Source organism: Eretmochelys imbricata, chromosome 4 (assembly GCF_965152235.1).
Source record: "Eretmochelys imbricata isolate rEreImb1 chromosome 4, rEreImb1.hap1, whole genome shotgun sequence".
Lineage (NCBI taxonomy): Eukaryota > Metazoa > Chordata > Testudines > Cheloniidae > Eretmochelys > Eretmochelys imbricata.
Genome location: NC_135575.1, coordinates 84,725,164 through 84,748,902, shown reverse-complemented (window position 1 = coordinate 84,748,902; position 23,739 = coordinate 84,725,164).

Here is a 23,739-nt window from a genome sequence, read left to right as displayed (position 1 = left end):
TGTTGTTTCACCAACATAGTTGTTATTGGGGCATCTAGTGCAGAGGATGAGGTACACTACATGTGACAGGCATGCATAGGGTCTATAGATCTTGAAAGGTGTGTTGGGGAGGGGTATTGATCATCATTGTAGAGACTACAAGTATGAAAGATCTTTCCAACACCTCTCTTCTGGCCTTCAAACAACCCCCTCACCTTGCTAAGCTCATCATCAGAAGCAAGCTCCACACAGACAAGGACACACCAGCTTAAAGAAGCACCAGACCTTGCCACAACAGATGCAAAACCCACAGATATATCTCCACTGTTATGATGATCCCACAACACACCTTTCAAGATCCGTGCCTATCACAACATGTTATACCTCATCCAGTGCAGGTCTCTTATACTCTCCAGGTGCTTCCTTGCCTTCTTAATTAGCCCAAGTGGGAACACCTGGACTGAAAGAGAAAGGCTGAGCAAAGCTCCATTTTATGGACCAGCTGCCCTGTTACAGGTACTCATTAGTCGTTGTTTTTCTTTCAAGAATTGGCATTGACCAGACTGTGGATGTGGTTGGAATAAGAGATTATTTCCAGGTTTAAAGGATTTATTTTTCCCCCCCATGCAGAACTACTTAGCACAGAAGAAAATGTGTGTGTCTGTGGGAAACACCTTAAAATGAACTGGACCAGATGTGTCTGCTGCAAAGTTAAGGGGGACTTAGTAAAGGATGAAATAAGTTCTCTTTGCTTTTAACAATGATATTGACTTGTTGTTGTGCTGAGATGTCAGTTTATTAATTAAAATGTCATTTACTTAATTAGAGGTTCTTTTCTCTCAATCTTTCCTTTCCATTCAATCTTGGACATTATTTCTATGTGGATGACATCCAAGCCTTACACCTGGGTGCACAGTGCTGGCAAATGGAGGACAAGAGTAGTCAGACTTCACTTTGATGAAGGCAACACTCACTCGAACAAGAAGAAAGGAAAAATAAAAATGGCTGCACATAGGGGCTAGTAAAATGGAAGATGAATAAAAAATTGCACTGTTTCTGAGGCGGGCTGTTGCCCAGTTGTTGGATATGTACAATGCATTTCATACTGAGCTTTGAAGAGGCAATGAAAAGGTTCTTGTGAACATTGTGCGCTTAGAATAAAATGTTACCTATAGAAGATATAGTTTTCCGATAAGGACCCCGAAGAAGTAGAAACAATGGAGGAGTTTGTCACAGATTTAAGAACATAAAATGGCCATATGGAAGTCACACCAGCGACTCATCAAGCTCAGTATCCTGTCTTCCACAAATGGCCAGTGGCAGATACTGTTTCAGAGGAAATGAACAGGGCAATTATTGCATGATTCATCCCCCATCATCCATCCCAGCTTCTGGCAGTCAGAGGTTTAGAGACACCCAGAGCATGGGGTTGCATCCTTGACCATCTTGGCTAATAGCCATTGATGGACCTATTCTCCATGAACTTATCTAATTCTTTTTTTAACCCAGTTATACTTTTGGCCCTCTCAACATCATCTGACAAAAAGTCCACAGGTTGACTGTGTTGTGTGAAGAAATACTTCCTTTTGTTTGTTTTAAAATTGGCTGCCTATTAATTTATTTGAGTGACCCCTTGTTCTTATGTTACGTGAAGGAGTAAATAACACTTCTTTATTCACTTTCTCCACATCATTCATGATTGTATAGACTTCTATCAGATCCCCTTTTAGCTGTCTTTTTTCCAAACTTAACAGTCCCAGTCTTTTTAATCTCTCCTCATGTGGAAGCTGTTCCATACCCCTAATCGTTTTTGTTGCCCTTCTCTGTACCTTTTCCAATTCCAATATATCTTTTTACAGATGGAGCCTCTAGAACAGCACTCAGTATTCAAGGTATGAGTCTATCATAGATTTATGTATGGCATTATGATATTTATTGCTTTCCCTTTCCTAATGCTTCCTAACATTGTTATCTTTTTTGTCTGCCACTGCACATGAGCAAATGTTTTCAGAGCACTATCCACAATGACTCCAAGATCTCCTTCCTGAGTGATAACATCTAATTTAAACCCCATCATTTTGTATGTATAGTGGGATTATGTTTTCCAGTGTGTATTACTTTGCATTTAATCAACACAATTTCATCTGCCATGTTGTTGCCCAGTCACCCAGTTTTGTGAGATTCCTTTATAAATCATTACAGTCAGCTTTGGACTTAACTATCTTGAATAATTTTGTATTGTCTGCAAACTTTGCTACCTCACTGTCTACCCTTTTTACTTCTCTCAACTATGAAAAGTAACCATTTTGTCCTACGTTTTGATTCCTAACTTTTAACCAGTAACTGATCCATGAGAGGACCTTCCCTCTTATCTCATGACTGCTTACGAGTTAAAATTTCAATAATAGTATCTAGCTCATAGGCCCCTTGTTTTCACTTTGTTTTCACATGTTAAGTTGGGAAAATATATAGAAACTATAATAAGCCACTTTGCAAAAAATATGCACACAATGTAGGAAAATGCATGGGTTAAGGGCAGAATGTTCCTTATGTGAAGAGGTTTCTATAAACACTAAAAAAGCTGGTAACTCAAAAGAATGCTTAATAAAAATATGCACAATGGCCCATACATAACATAGAAAATAGACAAAGGAATACAAGATAATGTCACAACAGAAACATTCAAAGAAAGTATAGAGCTTGAAAAATCAAAGGTGAGATTGAAATCCTATTGTGAGGAAAAAATTTAGTGACAGTAGTAGGAATGAGACAAATCTTGGGCTAAAGCATGTGAGGCATTTGGTCTACGCAAGAGGGTGTAGGCCATGGAGAGGGAGAATAATAACTAGAGCTAATTGAAAAAAATTTAATTCAAAACATTTTTCAAATGAAACATGGTCTTTTAAGAAACTCAGATTTTTAACCAAAATTTTTGTTCAAAATTTTCCAATTTTTTGATGGAAAAATACTTTCTGGTTTTTGGAACTGAAAATTAATGTACTAGTTGTTTTCTCCTTCATCCCCCTTTTTCAGTAGGCAAATGAAACAAAGGGGGAAAAGAAAAGAACAGGTGATGGGGACAAGGAGGAAAAAAGGCAGAAACATAAGAGGAAATGGGAGGGGGGAGACACATCTAAAATCGGACTTGGGATTTTTTATATAAATAAATTTCAAGAAAATATGAAAGTGTCAAAGTTTTTCATGAAACATATTTGCCAGTTTTTTTGACTGATAACAAACCTGAGTCCAAATGAGTATTAATTGCATCATATAAAAAATTGCTAATACAAAAGGGGCAAAGATATGGTTCTGGGAGAATGCAGAGCCTATTATAAATGCCATTTTAAGTGTTCCACAAGCCTTAAGATTAGAAAAACAGTGGCAAAACATGGCAGGAGACTTAATCATTCATGGAAAAGGAAAGCCAACAAATTAGGCTCCCTTCTTAACAACTGCAGAGAAAAAAGGAGCCGGATTCAGACCTGGCATTGGTCCCAAGGAGCTGAATAAGAATATTAAAAGGAATTTTTTCCACTTGTCCCAAAGGAACAAAATGTTTGCTGAGGAGTCTGATGCAAAATTCTTCAGCAACTTAAATGCATCGGCAGGGTCTGAGCAGTTTCTCTGTAGACACAGAATGCCCCAAGATTTGCACTTTCAACATACTGTGCAGTAGATACTGCTTCTTGATATTGCCTTTCAGAGTATGTTCAGCACCAGAAATATTTTGTCACACAATTTCTCAGGTGCTAGTCTAGCAGGAATGAAAGCGTGGCCTGGTGACATAACAGTCTGGGGGAGCACTGCTACTGAATACTGTAACTTTTCTGGTTGCAGAAAGTGCTAAAAATTGCAAGCAACAAATTTACTGAACAAGACCAACTGTCAGGTTCAAACAGCTGAAGTCATCTGTTTAGGAGTGAAATTGTTTGCGGTTTTCAAGTTTCAAGCAATACTGAACATACAGAGACCCAAAGATGAAAAAGTAATGCAGACACTACAAAGCATGTTGAATGATGTACGTTCATACCCAACTCTGCAGCTCAAACATCTCACCTAAAAGAACTCCTTCACAAAGACACAGAACAGGCATGGTTGCCACAGCAAGAACAAGAGAAACAAAATCAAAGCATATACTGATCTCAACATAGGAGCTGCATTTCTTTGACCAATTGAAAGATACCCATGTCTCCACAGGTGCATCAAAAAGAAGGGCTGCAAGCTGAATAGCTAGAGGCATGGTTGCCTATAACTTATGGTGCCACATCTGGTGAAAGCTGCAGAGTTCAGCAATGGCAGAGAAAATGTATCTAAAAATGTCTTGCACACAATAGTACAAAGTTTCTCTATGGTCATACTTCCAAAGCTGGAAAAATGTCCAATTAACCATTATTGCAGTACACAAGAAAAGGTCTGTAGATGCATCACCAAGGATATATCAATGACTTTTGGAAGTAGAAAAGTATGATATGACCAGGGAGTTGCCACCAGGACATTACCCAGTGATTGCAGACACATTATTAACAGTACATTTCTCTTAATGATGTACAACCATGCGATCTCAAACAAGCTGTAACAATATATGCTAAGATAGAAGCATCATGTACTATATCACCAGGAATATAAGATAAACTGGAAAGAGAAATACTGATGGATGAAATACTACAAGCCATGTACATCACTACACAGAGCAGCAGCAGTGCTGTGAAGGCCTGCCCTAAACCCAGAGCCCTGACTAGTTAGGGGTTTGACTAAGAGTAGATGCTGGTGTCACAGTCCAGGACAATTATATCTGTATTCCCCCTACATGGTCCAACATGGACATCCACTCTCAGTCTTGCAGCTCCCCAGCCACCACCTCCCTGGGCCAGAGACCTGCATCTCTCACCCTCCTGATGGGAGTTTTTCCAGGCTGCCCAGTTCCATGCCCAAACTGTGTTATTCTCCAGCAAGGCTGACCACCTACATTGGCCGGTATCTTCACTTTACTTAAGTTTCAAAGGCTATGAACAGTATACTTACCCACAGTTAAGTTGCCACATAGCTCCTTCTAATCAAGTATATTTATTTTTAAGGTAAAAAGTTTCAGAGAAAACATTAAAAATAATAAAAGAACCTACATGTAATAGGCGATCAGCAGACAATCAGATTTTTCCTTAGGGCACAGCTTCAAAAGGAAGGGTCTGGAGATTGGTAATTTGCACTCCCCTACCTCCCAAATATCTCCTAGAAAACTCACTCCACTAAAAATTCAGTATTATCTGACCTATTGTTTTAAAAGCGTCTTTTGAAGCTCATAACACATCCCAGGGTTTACATTAGTTCTGCCTCCCCTTTAAAGAAGTTATACACAATCCCACAATAATACATAAACATTTGCATTTTGAACTCCTAAAATACTTAAAAACTTAATTCAGTAAGGTTTAACTTAATTCAATAAGGTTTTCCAGGATATTGCAGATAATTGCCATATCTGTCACAGCTGGCTTCTCCACCCCACCTCCAACCCTCTGCTCCCTAGATACCTGTTCACATAGATTGCAGGTAATCCCAACCCTACCTCTTGCTACCTCTCTATAGTGGACTGCTAAGATGCATATGGATCAGAAACAGTCAAGCCAGAAATGAAAAGAGGCTACAAAATCATAACAAGGCTAAAAGTTCTAAATTATTGTAAATCTACCCTATTGTAAATTTCCACTTATTGTAGCTCAGCATAACCTCACTGACCTCAGCAGAGCTGTAATGATTCACACCAGCTATCTGGCCCTAAACTTCAAGGGTTTCATTCCTTGAACCTCTCCACTCTGTACCCCAAAGGCTCTGCCCCTAAATCTGTCTGGGAATCTTGCAGCTTCAGAGCTAGCAACAAGAAAACTCTCCTGCAAAGAGAGCCTTGAAATGTGTGCCATATACCATGCTAATTTTTGGTGTGGTCCAATGGATTTTTAATCTTACTGAAACAGCAACCAGATGGATTTTTGTTTAACATCTCATAAGAAGTCTGTATTATAAAGGCTAGAATTTCAGATTGAGTGAATTTTGCTTGTCTCAAATGTAGAGCCTGTCAACTCTTTCAGAGATTTTCTCATTTTTGCTTATCAGTGAGTTCTTAATTTGTAAGTAGCTCAGTTGGAATTCCACACAGAGGGCAGCAGTCCAGAGCTCCCCTACTGCTAAGTATTAATACATTTTTCACATGTGCATTGCAGGTATTTTTCTCTCAAAGTGCCTGCCAGTCAGGCACCCAGCTAGCTCTGCAGAGGGAGACTAGATTAATGAAAATAATTCCGGACTCCGTTCTTCCTGTGCTCTAATACATGAGCCAATTTTTGGTGGAATTTAATAATGAGCTCATTTACATTTCAATAGATTAATTATCATTCTGGCTGCTGATAACTTGTAGTGCTAATTTTTTCCCAGCAATAAGATCCTATTGGCAGTGTCCTATCCTCCCTCTTGTTTGCAGTCCAAAATAAAATTCTTTAAAAAACAGTGTTGTCATTTTTAAAAATTATGTGTTTACTACCACACCAAATTTGCATTCAGTAGTCCTAGGCTAGCTTGCAAAAGCCAGCTAGACCTTTACATTATTATTTTAGTATTTAGTATTATTTAGTATTGTTTTGCAGGCTTGGTACAGTTAAGAGACTCATTATAAATACATGTCATAAAGAAGCAGCAATATATAAAGTGATGCAGAGCTTGGCAGCTAACCTCTCCAAAGATTCCATGTGCACTGAACATCCTCCATCCTCTCACAGCTCCTATATGACAACTGGAATGTGCAGAATATGATGCCAGCAACTCATCAACGTCCTCTAGTGCGACGTCTAAATTGAGTTATTTGCCCATTTCATCAACAGTTTTGGTCACCTCCTCAACAGTGTCTGTAAAGCTTGGAAGTCAGACACAAAATCAGGACACAATTTTCTCCGAACACCATTCAAATTTGATTGTTTGACTTCATTCCATGCCTCACCAATGTTCTTAACTGCATGGTAAATGTTGAAGCCCTTCCAGAATTCCTTCAGAGTTGGTCCACCTTCCCTCTCAGTTGCCCTGATGGCCTGGGCAAATGTGCTCCTAAGATAGTAGGCCTTGAATGATGCAATTACCCCCTGGTCCCTGGGTTGCAACAATGAGGTGGTATTTGGGGGGCAGAAACACCACTTTGATGTCAGGATGCATGTCATTAAGGATGGTTGGATTACCAGGAGCATTGTCGAGGATTAACAATGCTTTAAATGCAAGGTTGATTTTGCTGCAATAATCCTTGACATTGGGCACAAAATGATGATTAAACCAATCTTCAAAAATATTCCAGTTGACCCATACTTTAGGATTAGAGTTCCATATCACTGGAATAAATGCTTTGTAATATCCCTTGAAAGCCCTTGGGTTTTCGGAATGGTATACAAGCAAAGGTTTAAGTTTAAAGTCACCTACAGCATTTGCACCAAGCAAAAGAGTGAGCCTATCTTTAGCAGCTTTGTAGCCTGGCATGGATTTCTCCTGTTTGGCAGTGTAGGTTCTCAACAGCATTTTTTCCAACATTAAAAACTTGCTGAGCACAATACCCACCCTCTTCAATGATTTCAGCCAATGTCTCAGGAAAAACAAGAGCTGCCTCCTCATTAGCACTGGCAGCTTCACCCAAGACCTTGATGTTATGCAAATTAGCCCTGGCTTAAAATGCACAAACCACCCTCTACTTTCATTAAAAGGCTCTGCATTAGAACTCTCCCTGTTATTTTTTTAGATCATCATAAAGACTCCTAGCCTTTTTCTGAATTATGCCTAAACTCACAGGAGCACAGCATTGATTTTGATCCTCCAGCCAAACAATTAACAGTTTCTCAACCTGAGCAATAAGTCCAACATGCTGCTTGGTTATCAGAGTTGACTGTATAGGAGTCGACCCCTTAACATGTTCCTGAATTTGTACCTTGTCTTTCAGGATGGTCACAATAGTCATTCGAGGATATCCAAAGCTTTACCAATTTCAGTTTGCATCTCACCTTTTTCAGACCTCTTAATTATTTCCATTTTTGTTTCCATAATAATTGTTCTACGTTTCTTAGAAGAAGAAACATCACTTGCACCTGATTTATGCTTTTCTGCCATTATTATGGGCAAAGAAACACTACATTTTAAGAAAAAGTTTGGAAGCACATATAAAAATGGCATTGGAACAGCTATTGAGCATCTGGAGTCAGGGAGATGGGCGCCACAGAATGTTGATGCGCACATATGAACTTGTTCACTGGCATGGCGTTGCATCAGCTCAAGCATCTTAAACTCGAAACACGATGTCAGAAAGTTGAAACAGGGTTTCACATTTTTAAACAGAGTAAGTGCCGTTCATCATAACTCAAATGTCGTAAAGTCGGGACCTGCCTGTAAGATTATTTATTGGGATACATGATCCGCTTGTCACAGATAACATGTTCTTTTTCTAGCCGGCTACTTAGAGTTAATTGAAAAGATGGAATTTGGTGAAACACACATTGAAGCTTGAATTGAAATAATAGGAAAGGCTCAATATACATAAATAAACAATAAGATAAAAAGTAAAGTGGTTTCCTGTATTCATACTTAGAGTCTTGCATTGTGCATATTTAAACATATCGAGACCAGTGGCAACAAAGATAGAAGGTAAAGTAAGTGAAACCCATCAGAAGGGAGATCTTGATTCAGTTTACACCATCTTGGAGAGCCGATGAATATGGCGAAATGGGAACTGGATGTAGTATTTTAGCATGAATATATGTCTTATTTGACCCTTTACGCTAACTGTTCCTACCCCTATCCATATGTGCCTTTTGGGGGTCCAGAATTAAGCATTAATGTTCATTATTTTCATCACTTATCTCTTAATTCCTATATATAAATATGGTCTAACTACTTAGATACTGTATAGCAGCATAATTGCTAAGGTCCTCCAAAACTCCCTTCTTGTGGAATTCTGTGGTGTACTATACCCATTTGTGGTTACTTGTTTGTCTCTCAGAATGAAAGCGCAAAATATCTGACCTGGGCTTATCTCCTTAGACCTACATTATTCAGCTAAATCCCAGACTTTAGCATAGCTACTCCCACAACACCTTATATCCCTGATGGGCCACGTGCGGCCTGTGGGCCACAGGTTGCCCACAAGAGGACTTTAATCATAGCAAGCCTAATTTGTTCTCTTCTTGTTACAACTTCATAACTTCAATTAAACATGCTGAGCAAATGAATTAGATGTTACCCAAAACTATATAGCTGCCAAGATCGGGGCATGGATCAAGGGTCAACACCCCTCTAGGTCCAGACAGAGGATAGGTTACAACCACTACCAGTTACTTCATTAGCTCAAGGGGTAGTTCTATGCTATTGGTTTACAGGTTTCAATCCTTTTGTTGGTCCAATATGATGCCACATGATGGAATTACTGCTTTTTGTTTTTTAAAAATATGAGGAAATTACACACAAAAAAACTAACAGAAAAGAACACTAAGGTTGCAAATTCAAGCATTCAAAAATTAAGATATACCAGAATTAAGATTGCCTGTGTGATGCTGAGTAACTTCAACCAAACTTTTCACTGGTTTCCAATTTGATGCATCTGGAGCCAGATTTGCATAAGTGCTGAACACTCACAACTACAACCAAAGTCAACTGGAGCTACATTTTGAACAGATGAAGTGCTATAAAAAAGCTAAGTATTCTGAAAAACTCTGGGGGCAGGATTTGGGGACCCTACATAGCTCTGTTCTGTAGGGGTGCCCTGCACACCAATGTATAAGGGTTTGGGATTTGGTCATGTAGGAGTAGAGGTGGAGCTATTAAATCTGCAACTTTGAAAATTTGTCATAAAAATCTGCTTCTCGTCACTCCCTGCAGTTGCAGGGGCATTGGCAGCTGTGGTAGGAGGGACACCTCTAGGAGTTTTACCATGTCTTAATCCTCCATTGAGGGCAATTTACAGCAAGACCAGCTCCTCTTCACTCCCCACTGTGGGCAACTTTAGCAAGACCGGTAACCAGGGAGTACTCCTTGCCCCTCACCAACTTCTCATCCCTTTCTGCTCAGAAGGGGATATGATAATCTCTTGGAATACACATTTCACCACCTGGTAGGTGATAATTGCTATATTCTGCAGGTATTAGCACACTGGAACCTGACTCTAGCAAAATGAAAAGTCACTATAAGGGACACGAAATATATTCAAGATACTTGAGACTTTCACTACTTCCCTGTAAGTGAAGTTCCATTGTAACTGAGTTCATTTTGCTTCTACTCTACAAGAAAACCACAATGCCTTGCAACAAACCTTAAAAAAAGCCCCGAACATCTAATTGCCTGAATGTAGATTGGCAGTGAAGGGAAGTAATCAAAAACAAATAACCCACTGCATCAGCTCAATTACAAGCTGAAGCATTGCTCATGAATCAGACTTATCCCTAGTGTACATTTTACCATTCTTTCACCCACTAATTAGCCCACTAGAAACCCATTTATCTTTTTGTATAATTGTCATAAATATAAAGGGAAGGGTAAACCCCTTTGAAATCCCTCCTGGCCAGGGGAAAGCTCCTCTCACCTGTAAAGGGTTAAGAAGCTAAAGGTAACCTCGCTGGCACCTGACCAAAATGACCAATGAGGGGACAAGATACTTTCAAAAGCTGGGAGGAGGGAGAGAAACAAAGGGTCTGTGTCTGTCTGTGTGCTGCTTTTGCCAGGGACAGAACAGGAATGGAGTCTTAGAACTTTTAGTAAGTAATCTAGCTAGGTATGTGTTAGATTATGATTTCTTTAAATGGCTGAGAAAAGAATTGTGCTGAATAGAATAACTATTTCTGTCTGTGTATCTTTTTTGTAACTTAAGGTTTTGCCTAGAGGGGTTCTCTATGTTTTCTAATCTCATTACCCTGTAAGATATCTACCATCCTGATTTTACAGGGGGGATTTCTTCATTTCTATTTACTTCTATTTTCTATTAAAAGTCTTCTTGTAAAAGACTGAATGCTTTTTCATTGTTCTCAGATCCAAGGGTTTGGGTCTGTGGTCACCTATGCAAATTGGTGAGGCTTTTTATCCAACATTTCCCAGGAAAGGGGGGGTGCAAGTGTTGGGAGGATTGTTCATTGTTCTTAAGATCCAAGGGTCTGGGTCTGTAGTCACCTAGGCAAATTGGTGAGGCTTTTTACCAAACCTTGTCCAGGAAGTGGGGTGCAGGGTTTTGGGAAGTATTTTGGGGGGAAAGACGCGTCCAAACAGCTCTTCCCCAGTAACCAGTATTAGTTTGGTGGTGGTAGCGGCCATTCCAAGGACCACGGGTGGAATACTTTGTACCTTGGGGAAGTTTTGACCTAAGCTGGTAAAGATAAGCTTAGGAGGTTTTTCATGCAGGTCCCCACATCTGTACCCTAGAGTTCAGAGTGGGGGAGGAACCTTGACATGGTGGCATAGTGGTGGGATTAACCTGAAATCATTTTGAGATCCAGTTGAGATTTTTTGAACTAGAAATACAGATTTTAAAAAGGAATTTTTTTTTCCCTTGGAAAGCAGTTGAAACTGAAAGCAGATTGTTTTTCTCTGCTTTGTGGCCAAGCAGAGACAAAAGGGGATTATCTTGTGAATTGCAGGTTTTCTTTGCCTGGAGGCAGGGTACTTAACTCCTGCAGGGAAATTCACAGTCTTCCAACCCAGAGGTTTTTTTTTTTTTTCCTTCCTAAAAGTAAATAGGGGGTGTGTGCTCTACCCATTTGCCTGGAGACAAAAGTGGCAGGGTTTTTTTTTTTAGGATTTTAATTTTTTTGTTTTACAAGGAGCACAGGTTTGAAAAGGAATTTTTTTTTCTTTGGGCTGGGTAAGCAGGTTTCCAAGTAGTTGGAGGTTTTTTGCTTTAATTTGGGCCCAGAGCAGAGACAAGGGAATTGTCTTTTTCTGTAGGCTGACAATCACTATCAGAGAATAGGTATTCTATTCCAGCACAGCAAAATTTTACAGCCAAGTTTTGTTTGTTTATTTCTAAACCTCGGGTGTAAAGTTAGTTAAAAACAGAGAGGTTAGAATGACCAAATCCTCAGCTCGACTACAGCTGGAATTAGCCAAATTTCAGGCTGAGGAAAGACAAAGGGAACATGAAAGACAGATAGAACTCATGCGGCTGAAGAAGGAACAAGAAAGGGAGGCAGAACAACACCAAGCGGCTGCTCACAGGAGAGCTATGGAAGCGAGGGACAAAGAACTGGAGGAGAAGGAAAAAGAGAGGAAGTATGTGGAGGAGATGGAGAAGATAAAGGCTCAGCAGAATATCCCAACAAACCCTAGTAATCCTTCTCCAAGTACCACTTCCCATCCCAGAAAGTTCCCCACCTACAAGGCAGGCGATGATACTGAGGCCTTCCTAGAAAACTTCGAAAGGGCCTGCCTTGGATACAACCTCTCTACTGACCAGTACATGGTAGAGCTGAGGCCGCAGCTCAGTGGACCCTTAGCTGAGGTGGCAGCTGAAATGCCTAAAGAACACATGAACAAGTATGAACTGTTTAAATCCAAGGCGAGAGTCAGAATGGGGATAACACCCGAGCAGTCTCGTCGGAGGTTCAGAGCCCTAAGGTGGAAACCAGACATGTCATTTACCCGACATGCCTACCACATTGTGAAACATTGGGATGCCTGGATATCAGGAGCAAGTGTTGAATCTCCAGTAAATTTGCCCTTCCTAATGCAAATGGAACAATTCTTAGAGGGTGTTCCTGAGGAAATAGAAAGATACATCCTAGATGGGAAACCCAAAACTGTAATCGAGGCAGGAGAGATTGGAGCCAGATGGGTGGAGGTGGCAGAGAAGAAGAAAACTGGTCGCAGTTGGAGCGGAGACCAGAAGGGACCACCCCAGACCACACCCTATTACCGGGGGCCGCCCAAAGCCCCACCTACCTCCCAAAGAACCCTCCAGACCCCTTATCGTCCTGCCACCCCGTTCTCCAGCAACCCTCCTCGCCCCAGTGACCCGTCAGCTGGACGATGTTTTAAATGTAACGAGCTGGGGCATGTAAAGGCCAACTGCCCCAAGAACCCCAACAGATTACAGTTCATTGCACCGGAATCACACCAGAGGTCCACAGGCCCAGATACTTCCCAGATACCCTTGGAGCGGAGGGAAACTGTGAGTGTGGGCGGGAAGAAGGTCACCGCGTGGAGGGACACCGGAGCACAAGTGTCAGCTATCCATGCTTCCTTAGTGGACCCCAATTTAATCAACCCAGAGATCCAAGTGACGATTCAACCCTTCAAGTCCAACTCTTTCAATTTGCCTACAGCCAAGTTGCCTGTCCAGTACAAGGGCTGGTCAGGAATGTGGACTTTTGCAGTCTATGATGATTATCCCATCCCCATGCTGTTGGGGGAAGACTTGGCCAATCATGTGAAGCAGGCCAAGAGGATGGGAATGGTCACCCGCAGCCAGGCTAAACAAGCCGTGAGGCCTAGCTCTGTTCCGGAAACTTCTATCAGGACCCAGTCAGAGGTGATGGACCCGGACCCCAGGCCAATGTCTGCAACAGCAGTAGTGGATCCAGTCCCAGAGACCCAGACGGAACCAGTCCCAGAACCGGAACCAGCCGAACAACCAACACCAGACCCCGTGCCAGCACTGAATCCAGTACTTGCAACCTCAACACCAGAGGGCCCCACCGAACCTGAACTGGCAGCAGCCGATAACCCTACACAAGAGGCTCAGCCGGAGCCTGAATCCCAACCTAGTGCACCAGCGGAGAGCGGTTCACAGTCAACAGAAACAGCTCCATCCCCTATATCGCTTCCAGAGGGACCAAGCCTAGGTCCACAATCCAATGAGGAACTGATGTCCCCAGCATCAAGGGAACAGTTCCAGACCGAACAGGAAGCAGATGAAAGCCTCCAGAGAGCTTGGACGGCGGCACGGAGCAACCCACCGCCTCTCAGCTCTTCTAATCGATCCAGGTTTGTTGTAGAAAGAGGACTTTTATACAAGGAAACTCTTTCTGGTGGACACCAGGAAGACTGGCATCCTCAGAGACAGTTGGTAGTTCCAACTAAATACCGGGCCAAGCTCTTGAGCTTAGCCCACGATCACCCTAGTGGCCATGCTGGGGTGAACAGGACCAAAGACCGTTTGGGGGGGTCATTCCACTGGGAGGGAATGGGCAAGGATGTTTCTACCTATGTCCAGTCTTGTGAGGTGTGCCAAAGAGTGGGAAAACCCCAAGACCAGGTCAAAGCCCCTCTCCAGCCACTCCCCATCATTGAAGTTCCATTTCAGCGAGTAGCTGTGGATATTCTGGGTCCTTTTCCGAAAAAGACAGCCAAAGGAAAGCAGTACATACTGACTTTCATGGATTTTGCCACCCGATGGCCGGAAGCAGTAGCTCTAAGCAACACCAGGGCTAAAAGTGTATGCCAGGCACTAGCAGACATTTTTGCCAGGGTAGGTTGGCCCTCCGACATCCTCACAGATGCAGGGACTAATTTCCTGGCAGGAACTATGAAAAACCTTTGGGAAGCTCATGGGGTAAATCACTTGGTTACCACTCCTTACCACCATCAAACAAATGGCATGGTGGAGAAGTTTAATGGAACTTTGGGGGCCATGATACGTAAATTCGTAAATGAGCACTCCAATGATTGGGACCTAGTGTTGCAGCAGTTGCTCTTTGCCTACAGAGCTGTACCACATCCCAGTTTAGGGTTTTCCCCATTTGAACTTGTATATGGCCGTGAGGTTAAGGGGCCATTGCAGTTGGTGAAGCAGCAATGGGAGGGATTTACACCTTCTCCAGGAACTAACATTCTGGACTTTGTAACCAACCTACAAAACACCCTCCGAACCTCTTTAGCCCTTGCTAAAGAAAACTTACAGGATGCTCAAAAAGAGCAAAAAGCCTGGTATGATAAACATGCCAGAGAGCGTTCCTTCAAAGTAGGAGACCAGGTCATGGTCTTAAGGGCGCTCCAGGCCCATAAAATGGAAGCATCGTGGGAAGGGCCATTCACGGTCCAGGAGCGCCTGGGAGCTGTTAATTATCTCATAGCATTCCCCACCTCCAACCGAAAGCCTAAGGTGTACCATATTAATTCTCTAAAGCCCTTTTATTCCAGAGAATTAAAGGTTTGTCAGTTTACAGCCCAGGGAGAAGATGATGCTGAGTGGCCTGAAGGTGTCTACTACGAAGGGAAATGTGCTGGTGGTGTGGAAGAGGTGAACCTCTCCATGACCCTTGGGCGTATGCAGCGACAGCAGATCCAGGAGCTGTGCACTAGCTACGCGCCAACGTTCTCAGCCACCCCAGGACTGACTGAACGGGCATACCACTCCATTGACACAGGTAATGCTCACCCAATTAGGGTCCAACCTTACCGGGTGTCTCCTCAAGCTAAAACTGCTATAGAACGGGAGATCCAGGATATGTTACAGATGGGTGTAATCCGCCCCTCTGAAAGTGCATGGGCATCTCCAGTGGTTCTAGTTCCCAAACCAGATGGGGAAATACGTTTTTGCGTGGACTACCATAAGCTAAATGCTGTAACTCGCCCAGACAACTATCCAATGCCACGCACAGATGAACTGTTAGAGAAACTGGGACGGGCCCAGTTCATCTCTACCTTGGACTTAACAAAGGGGTACTGGCAGGTACCGCTAGATGAATCTGCCAAGGAAAGGTCAGCCTTCATCACACATCTCGGGCTGTATGAATTTAATGTACTCCCTTTCGGGCTGCGAAATGCACCCGCCACTTTCCAAAGACTTGTAGATGGTCTCCTAGCGGGATTAGGAGAATATGCAGTCGCCTACCTTGATGATGTGGCCATATTTTCGGATTCCTGGGCAGACCACCTGGAACATCTACAAAAAGTCCTTGAGCGCATAAGGGAGGCAGGACTAACTGTTAAGGCTAAGAAGTGTCAAATAGGCCTAAACAGAGTGACTTACCTTGGACACCAGGTGGGTCAAGGAACTATCAGCCCCCTACAGGCCAAAGTGGATGCTATCCAAAAGTGGCCTGTCCCAAAGTCAAAGAAACAGGTTCAATCCTTCTTAGGCTTGGCTGGTTATTACAGACGATTTGTACCGCACTACAGCCAAATCGCTGCCCCACTGACAGACCTAACCAAAAAGAAACAGCCAAATGCTGTTCAGTGGACCGGAAAGTGTCAGAAGGCCTTTAACAAGCTTAAAGCGACACTCATGTCTGACCCTGTACTAAGGGCCCCAGACTTTGACAAACCGTTCCTAGTAACCACAGATGCATCCGAGCGTGGTGTGGGAGCAGTTTTAATGCAGAAAGGACCTGATCAAGAATTCCACCCTGTAGTGTTTCTCAGCAAAAAACTGTCTGCGAGGGAAAGCAATTGGTCAGTCACTGAAAAAGAATGTTATGCCATTGTCTACGCTCTGGAAAAGCTACGCCCATATGTTTGGGGACGGCGTTTCCACCTGCAAACCGACCATGCTGCACTAAAGTGGCTTCACACCGTCAAGGAAACTAACAAAAAACTTCTTCGGTGGAGTTTAGCTCTCCAAGATTTTGATTTCGACATCCAACACATCTCAGGAGCTTCTAACAAAGTGGCTGATGCACTCTCCCGTGAAAGTTTCCCAGAATCAACTGGTTAGAATCGTCCTTAAGATGTGGAAAATATTGTTAGTCTTTATGTACTTGGTAGTATATTTAGAGATGCATGTGTCTTATTAACTCTGTTTTTCCTAGAGCTCCAGGAAGAAATCCCAGCCAGTGTTTCACCCTAGCTGAGATTTGGGGGGCGTGTCATAAATATAAAGGGAAGGGTAAACCCCTTTGAAATCCCTCCTGGCCAGGGGAAAGCTCCTCTCACCTGTAAAGGGTTAAGAAGCTAAAGGTAACCTCGCTGGCACCTGACCAAAATGACCAATGAGGGGACAAGATACTTTCAAAAGCTGGGAGGAGGGAGAGAAACAAAGGGTCTGTGTCTGTCTGTGTGCTGCTTTTGCCAGGGACAGAACAGGAATGGAGTCTTAGAACTTTTAGTAAGTAATCTAGCTAGGTATGTGTTAGATTATGATTTCTTTAAATGGCTGAGAAAAGAATTGTGCTGAATAGAATAACTATTTCTGTCTGTGTATCTTTTTTGTAACTTAAGGTTTTGCCTAGAGGGGTTCTCTATGTTTTCTAATCTCATTACCCTGTAAGATATCTACCATCCTGATTTTACAGGGGGGATTTCTTCATTTCTATTTACTTCTATTTTCTATTAAAAGTCTTCTTGTAAAAGACTGAATGCTTTTTCATTGTTCTCAGATCCAAGGGTTTGGGTCTGTGGTCACCTATGCAAATTGGTGAGGCTTTTTATCCAACATTTCCCAGGAAAGGGGGGGTGCAAGTGTTGGGAGGATTGTTCATTGTTCTTAAGATCCAAGGGTCTGGGTCTGTAGTCACCTAGGCAAATTGGTGAGGCTTTTTACCAAACCTTGTCCAGGAAGTGGGGTGCAGGGTTTTGGGAAGTATTTTGGGGGGAAAGACGCGTCCAAACAGCTCTTCCCCAGTAACCAGTATTAGTTTGGTGGTGGTAGCGGCCATTCCAAGGACCACGGGTGGAATACTTTGTACCTTGGGGAAGTTTTGACCTAAGCTGGTAAAGATAAGCTTAGGAGGTTTTTCATGCAGGTCCCCACATCTGTACCCTAGAGTTCAGAGTGGGGGAGGAACCTTGACAATAATAAATTCACTTTTATATAATATAGGAATAGATATACATTGTCAAAAATAATGCATTTTCCACATCTGAAGTTTCAGGGCATTCAGTAGTTAGCCATTTTAGCTGAATACAGGTTGTCTTCCATGTCCTTTAGATGAAAGGGATTTGAAGAATAAAGCCTATGCTGCCCCATAATAACCTCAGGGTGTGTCACCCTTTGACTCTTCTATCTTATGTATAATAAAAGGATTCCTTCATCACAGCAGTGTGTCCTTTTTGCACTAAAAAAGAAGTCCAAACCTTCAGGATGCATTGTTATTGTTGTCCATCTGTTGGGGGCTGAGGGAGAAATGGGGCAGCATTAACAAGAGAAGAAGTTTGCAGTCATCTGACAGTTAGTAATTTATCAGCATTCACAGAAGTTAAACATAAGAGAGGGTGCAATTTGAATGGTTAAGATTTTGTATATTACTGAACAGATCTCCATGTCTTGTTCATAGATAACTGGATAACACCAGAAGGCAAAGACTAAAGAGGCTGTTTCTATTTCTCACTCTTTAGGCAATATTAGACAAATGTATGCTTAGTGCTGTACATAAGTGATATAGCCTCTATGTAAAATATGTAATTTTGTTTCAAATAACTGTCAGTGCCAAATGCATGTATATCTTACTGTATATTTTTTTCTAGTCCATAAATTATAGTTTGTTTTAAATGAAACATTTTTCCTCTCTTTCATTTGGTCACACAATCAGGCAATTTATCTCATACCCAAGCTAAATAATTGTCTTGACTTCTTGAATGGAGAGTGGGATTATTGGTAAATAAAAAAGATCTTTATATTAATTAGCACCATAGCATTTTATTTTTATCCCCATTCAGATTAGTAAGCTATTTATATATTTGAATTATTTAAATTGCCCCTAATCCAAAGACAGGTACCAGCAGGTATCATTACTGTAGGCAGCAGGTCAGGTGCCATCATATCCTTGAATAACCAGGTAACAGAATAATATTTCAGATGAACAAACACACTCACTGCTGTCCATGTTATCCTGAGATGATCTTTCATTTTATGGTACGTGACTCAGAGAAACATTTCCTTTGTGTGGTTGTTTACCTCCATCTAGTGACCAGAAAGATACATAAACCAAAACTTCTATAGTTGTTCATCAATTCTAAGCAAGTACACTATTGAAAAAGTGGGCAAAATTCTGTTCTTTTTTGTGCTTGTGTCCTAAATGAGGGAAGAGGACATAAAGACTAGATTCACAAGGGGGAGTAAGGGGCCTTTATGCACCTAAGTCCAACATTTAATCACCACTGGCATTCATAAACCCACTGCTCAGATGCTACCTAACTCCCCGGGCACTTATGTTTCCAGCAGTAAAAGCCTTTATGCACCTGAATATCAGCCAGTAGACATTCACAAAGCTGCCAAAGACCTGATGCCACCAAGGAGTTCCATGCATAGCTCATGCCTAAATCCTGGTGGGATTCACACACAAGGCATTTCCCCACCTGCATTGCCTGCAGGGTCTGAACCAACAGCCATGCTCAGAGCTCACCTAATGTTGCAGTGAAGGAGGAGAAGCAGCCAGAGCTGGAGCCCCCACACCTAATAGCCCACTTTAAGCACTCATCCAGCCTGAGCACTCTAGCTGGCATTGGGAAATATTACACAGGGTGAAGAATCTATTTCACCCCCAATGCATGGAATAACAACAGTGCCATTTCACCTCTACTACTCCATTCTAATGACTGGAGAAGCTTCTAGTGCTCCCTGATTGTGAAAGGGGAAGGAACAGAAAATCATTCTAGTGGCATATGCTCTAGCTCCTGTCTTCCCCAAAACTTCCCTTGGACAAAAGCATACAGGGAGAGCCCAAGGACTGGTACATTCCCTGCAGAGCTTCCCCAAATCCTATGGTTCCACCCAATACTGAGGCAGCAGAACTGCACCCACATGAAAGAGAAAGATGAGATTTTTCCTCCCGGAGGGCTATTTTCAGAATTTAGTAACGGGTGGAAGGGTTGACCCATAAACTGCAGTAACCCAAACATAGCCCTAAGAAGCATGGTGACTCCGAGTAAAAATCTTAAATGATCCAAACTGTACCACAGAATCTTTATGGATACTAATTCCATGCTCTAATAATAAGAATATAGCAGTAGGGATATATTATCTACCACCTGACCAGGATGGTGATAGTGACTGTGAAATGCTCAGGGAGATTAGAGAGGCTATAAAAATAAAAAACTCAATAAAAATGGGAGATTTCAACTTTCCCGATATTGACTATGTCACCTCAGGACGGGATGCAGAAATAAAGTTTCTTGACACCTTAAATGACTGCTTCTTGGAGCACAGGATCTGGTCCAAGAGGTGAATATAGCTGGACCGCTTGGTAATAGTGACCATAATATAATTAAATTTTACATCCCTGTGGAGAGGAAAACACCATAGTGGCCCAACACTGTAGCATTTAATTTCTGAAAGGTGGACTACACAAAAATGAAGACATTAGTTAAACAGAAATTAAAAGGTACAGCACCAAAAGTGAAATCCCTGAAAGCTGAATGAAAACTTTTTAAAGACACCATAATATAGGCTCAACTTAAATGTATACCCCAAATTAAAAAACATAGTAAGAGAACCAAAAAAGTGCAACTGTGGCTAAACAACAAAGTAAAAGAAGTAGTGAGAGGCAAAAAGGCATCCTTTAAAAGTGAAAATTAAATCCTAGTGAGGAAAATAAAAAGGAGCATAAACTCTGGCAAATGAAGTGTAAAAATATAATTAGAAAGGCCAAAAAAGAATTTGAAGAACAGCTAGCCAAAGACTCAAAAAGTAATAGCGAAAAAAATTTTAAGTACATCAGAAGCAGGAAGGCTGCTAAACAACCAGTGGGAACACTGGACTATTGAGATGCTAAAGGAGCACTCAAGGATGATAAAGTCATTGCGGAGAAACTAAATGACTTCTTTGCATTGGTCTTCACGGTTGAGGATATGAGGGAGATTCCCAAACCTAAGCCATTCTTTTTGGGTGACAAATCTGAGGAACTGTCCCAGATTGAGGTATCATTAGAAGAGGTTTTGGAATAAATTGATAAACTAAACAGTAGTAACATCGTTAAGAATAAATTGCTCACAGGTCACAAGCATCTCCAAAGCTCATGGATTAAGACCTTTAGCAGTTATGCTCTGGCATTTTGTGCTAACTGAAGTCTATAAGTGGTTTTCAAAAAGAGTTCCAGGTAGAACACACTGAAGTAACCAAAGCTGATCACTATGGTCAGATTCCCCAATACAAGAAAAAAATTCAGAGTTTCCAAATATTTTGGAAATGAAAGGACATTTTTGACCATCACTGAAACCTCGATTTTCATGTTCATCTCACAGCCAAAACTAAGGTGATAAATCACACATTCCCAGAATACCAGACATTCTGGTATTTCCAGAAATGGCATGGGCCTGCCCCAGCCTGCATGGCCCTGCCCCCACCTACATGATGTTTCATATGCGTGTGAGGTCATGCTGGCGGAGCGGCGCACTCTTCAAAATGGCATCCTCAATCCTCTATCAGACAAAACCACATCCGATTTTGTCTCAGAACCATACAGGGGACAAACCTTAAAAAAACAGGATTGTTCAGTTTCAAACCAGACAAATAGCCTTCCTGGCCAAAACTGATTATCCTGAAGAGAGCCAGGGGATGTCTAAGAACTTCCAGTTATTGTGCATTTGCCATAAACAATGCTTCAATATTGTGCATATTAAACTTAAACCTGCTATCATATATCCAGTCTGCAGCCTCAGCAAGATTCTGTGACAGCACAGAAACAGAAACTCTGTTATACAATATTTACTAAGGGATCACTCCATCCGTCACTGAAATGCAGCTGTTCCTGGGATGAAATAAATGGATACTGAAAGGAACAGTCACAAGAGTGAAATAGTGCAAGCTGCATGAAAAATATTTTAAAACACCCTAAATAATTTTAAAAAAAATAGTAAAAGGACTCAAAAAATGCCACCATAGCTAAACAGAATACAAGAGGCAGTCAGAGGCAAAAAGACATCCCTTAAAAACTGCAAGTCAAATCTTACTGAGGAAAATAGAAAGAAGCATAAACTTTGGCAAGTCAAGTGTAAGAGTTAGGTAGGCCAAAACAGAATTTGAAGAGCAACTGACACAAAAACTAACAGCAAAAAAAAACCAAAAAAAAAGTTATCACATCAGAAGCTGGAAGCCCATCAATCAGCGGGACCACTGGATGATCAAGGTGTTAAAGGAGCAGTAAAGGAAGACAAAGCCATTGAGGAGAAGCTAAATTAATTCTTTGCATCAATCTTCACTGCAGAGGATGTGAAGGAGATTCCCGCACCTGAGTCATGCTTTTTAGGTGACAAATCTGAGGAACTGTCCCAGACTGGGGTGTCAATAGAGAAGACAAATTGGAACAAATTGATAAATTAAATAGTAATAAGTCACCAGACCAGATAGTCTTCATCCAAGAGTTTGAAGGAACTCAAATATGAAATTGCAGAACTATTAACTGTGGTATATAGCCTACTGTTTTAATCAACCTCTGTACAAGATGACTGGAAGATAGTTAATGTAATGCAAATTTTTAAAAAGGCTTGCAAGGTGGTCCTGACAATTATAGCCCAAGAAGCCTAACCTCAGTATCAGACAAACTGGTTGAAATTATAGTAAAGAACAGAATTATCAGACACATGTTAATTTCAGAAGTTAATGTGAGACAGGACTTTGAAGCAGACTTTGTGGGTGGCCATTCTAAACCCAGAAAGACTGGGAAAAGGAAAAATCCTCATTGGAGGGAACTGTATTGTTTAAAAGAACTTGTCTGACTCATTACAGCCACCTACTATCAGAAATGAACCAAACCACATGTTAACCTTAACTACTCCACATGTCAAGTTGTGATCAGTCATGTCAAAAACAGATAATATTTGATCAAGCATAACTAGTCTGTGGAGTTGTCTAATCTGAGTTCCGCAAAGGAGATCATCCATCAAACATGTTATCTCCAAGCCTTGACAATGGCTACCCACCACATAGGAAAACGTAAATGGAATCCCACAATGTCTAGATATCTCTGGAGTTGCTTAGTCATAACATCCACTAAATGCTTCCGAAAAGTGGGATGTTCAGTAGTGAGCCAATAAGTGGACAGTTCCTCAGTGTCATGAGAGGACTTCCTGATAGGCGTTTGCATATGCAATGGGCATATTTCAGGGAGTCAATTCATTTGGTTTTCCCTCTCTAGAATAGGCATTGACAATTGAGCCTATCCAATAGGATAATGGCTTGCCATTGGCTTTTAAGAAGCCAAGATTGGCAAGAATACCACCTTAAAAACTTGTAATGGTACTACTCAAAATAATACCCCCACTTTGAAGGTATAGTGCTCCTTCCTTATCCAAATAATCCTGCATGACTCTTAAGCAGCTACTAATTTTCGGTGAAATCACAAAATTTTTTACTCTCAGATCATCATCATGGCAAAACCCAAAGGGCATGGTCTCCTGGAAAATTGACCGCTACCAAATTGATCTCTGGTAAGGTGCTTAAGATGGTCTGATTGTATATTCAGTTTATGTGCATCACTGGCAAACTTGCATTACAATATTTCCAATCTTGTACCACCAAAGCTTCTAGCACCCACATCAGCCATGTAGTGATCAAACAATTCAGAATTTGTTGATCTTCCATTCTTATAATATGTCCATACCAAGAAAGCCGCCAAAACCCAATCAGTGCTCATAGGAGTGGTTGCCAGGTTCAGCTTAGAATATCCTTGTTTCTGATCTTATCCTGCCACTTGATATGGAGCAGTTGACTGAGACAATGAGAATCAAATATGCCAGTCTGGTGTTCTTCAGATCTTCTTCAACACCCATGTTTTTACCTCTGTATGATAGATTTTGCATAATGGTGGTTCTATAGATCTACAGCTTCATAGCAAGCTTGAATTGTCACAACATCCCTATAGAGGCTGAAAGATGGCAGCATCTGCTGCTATA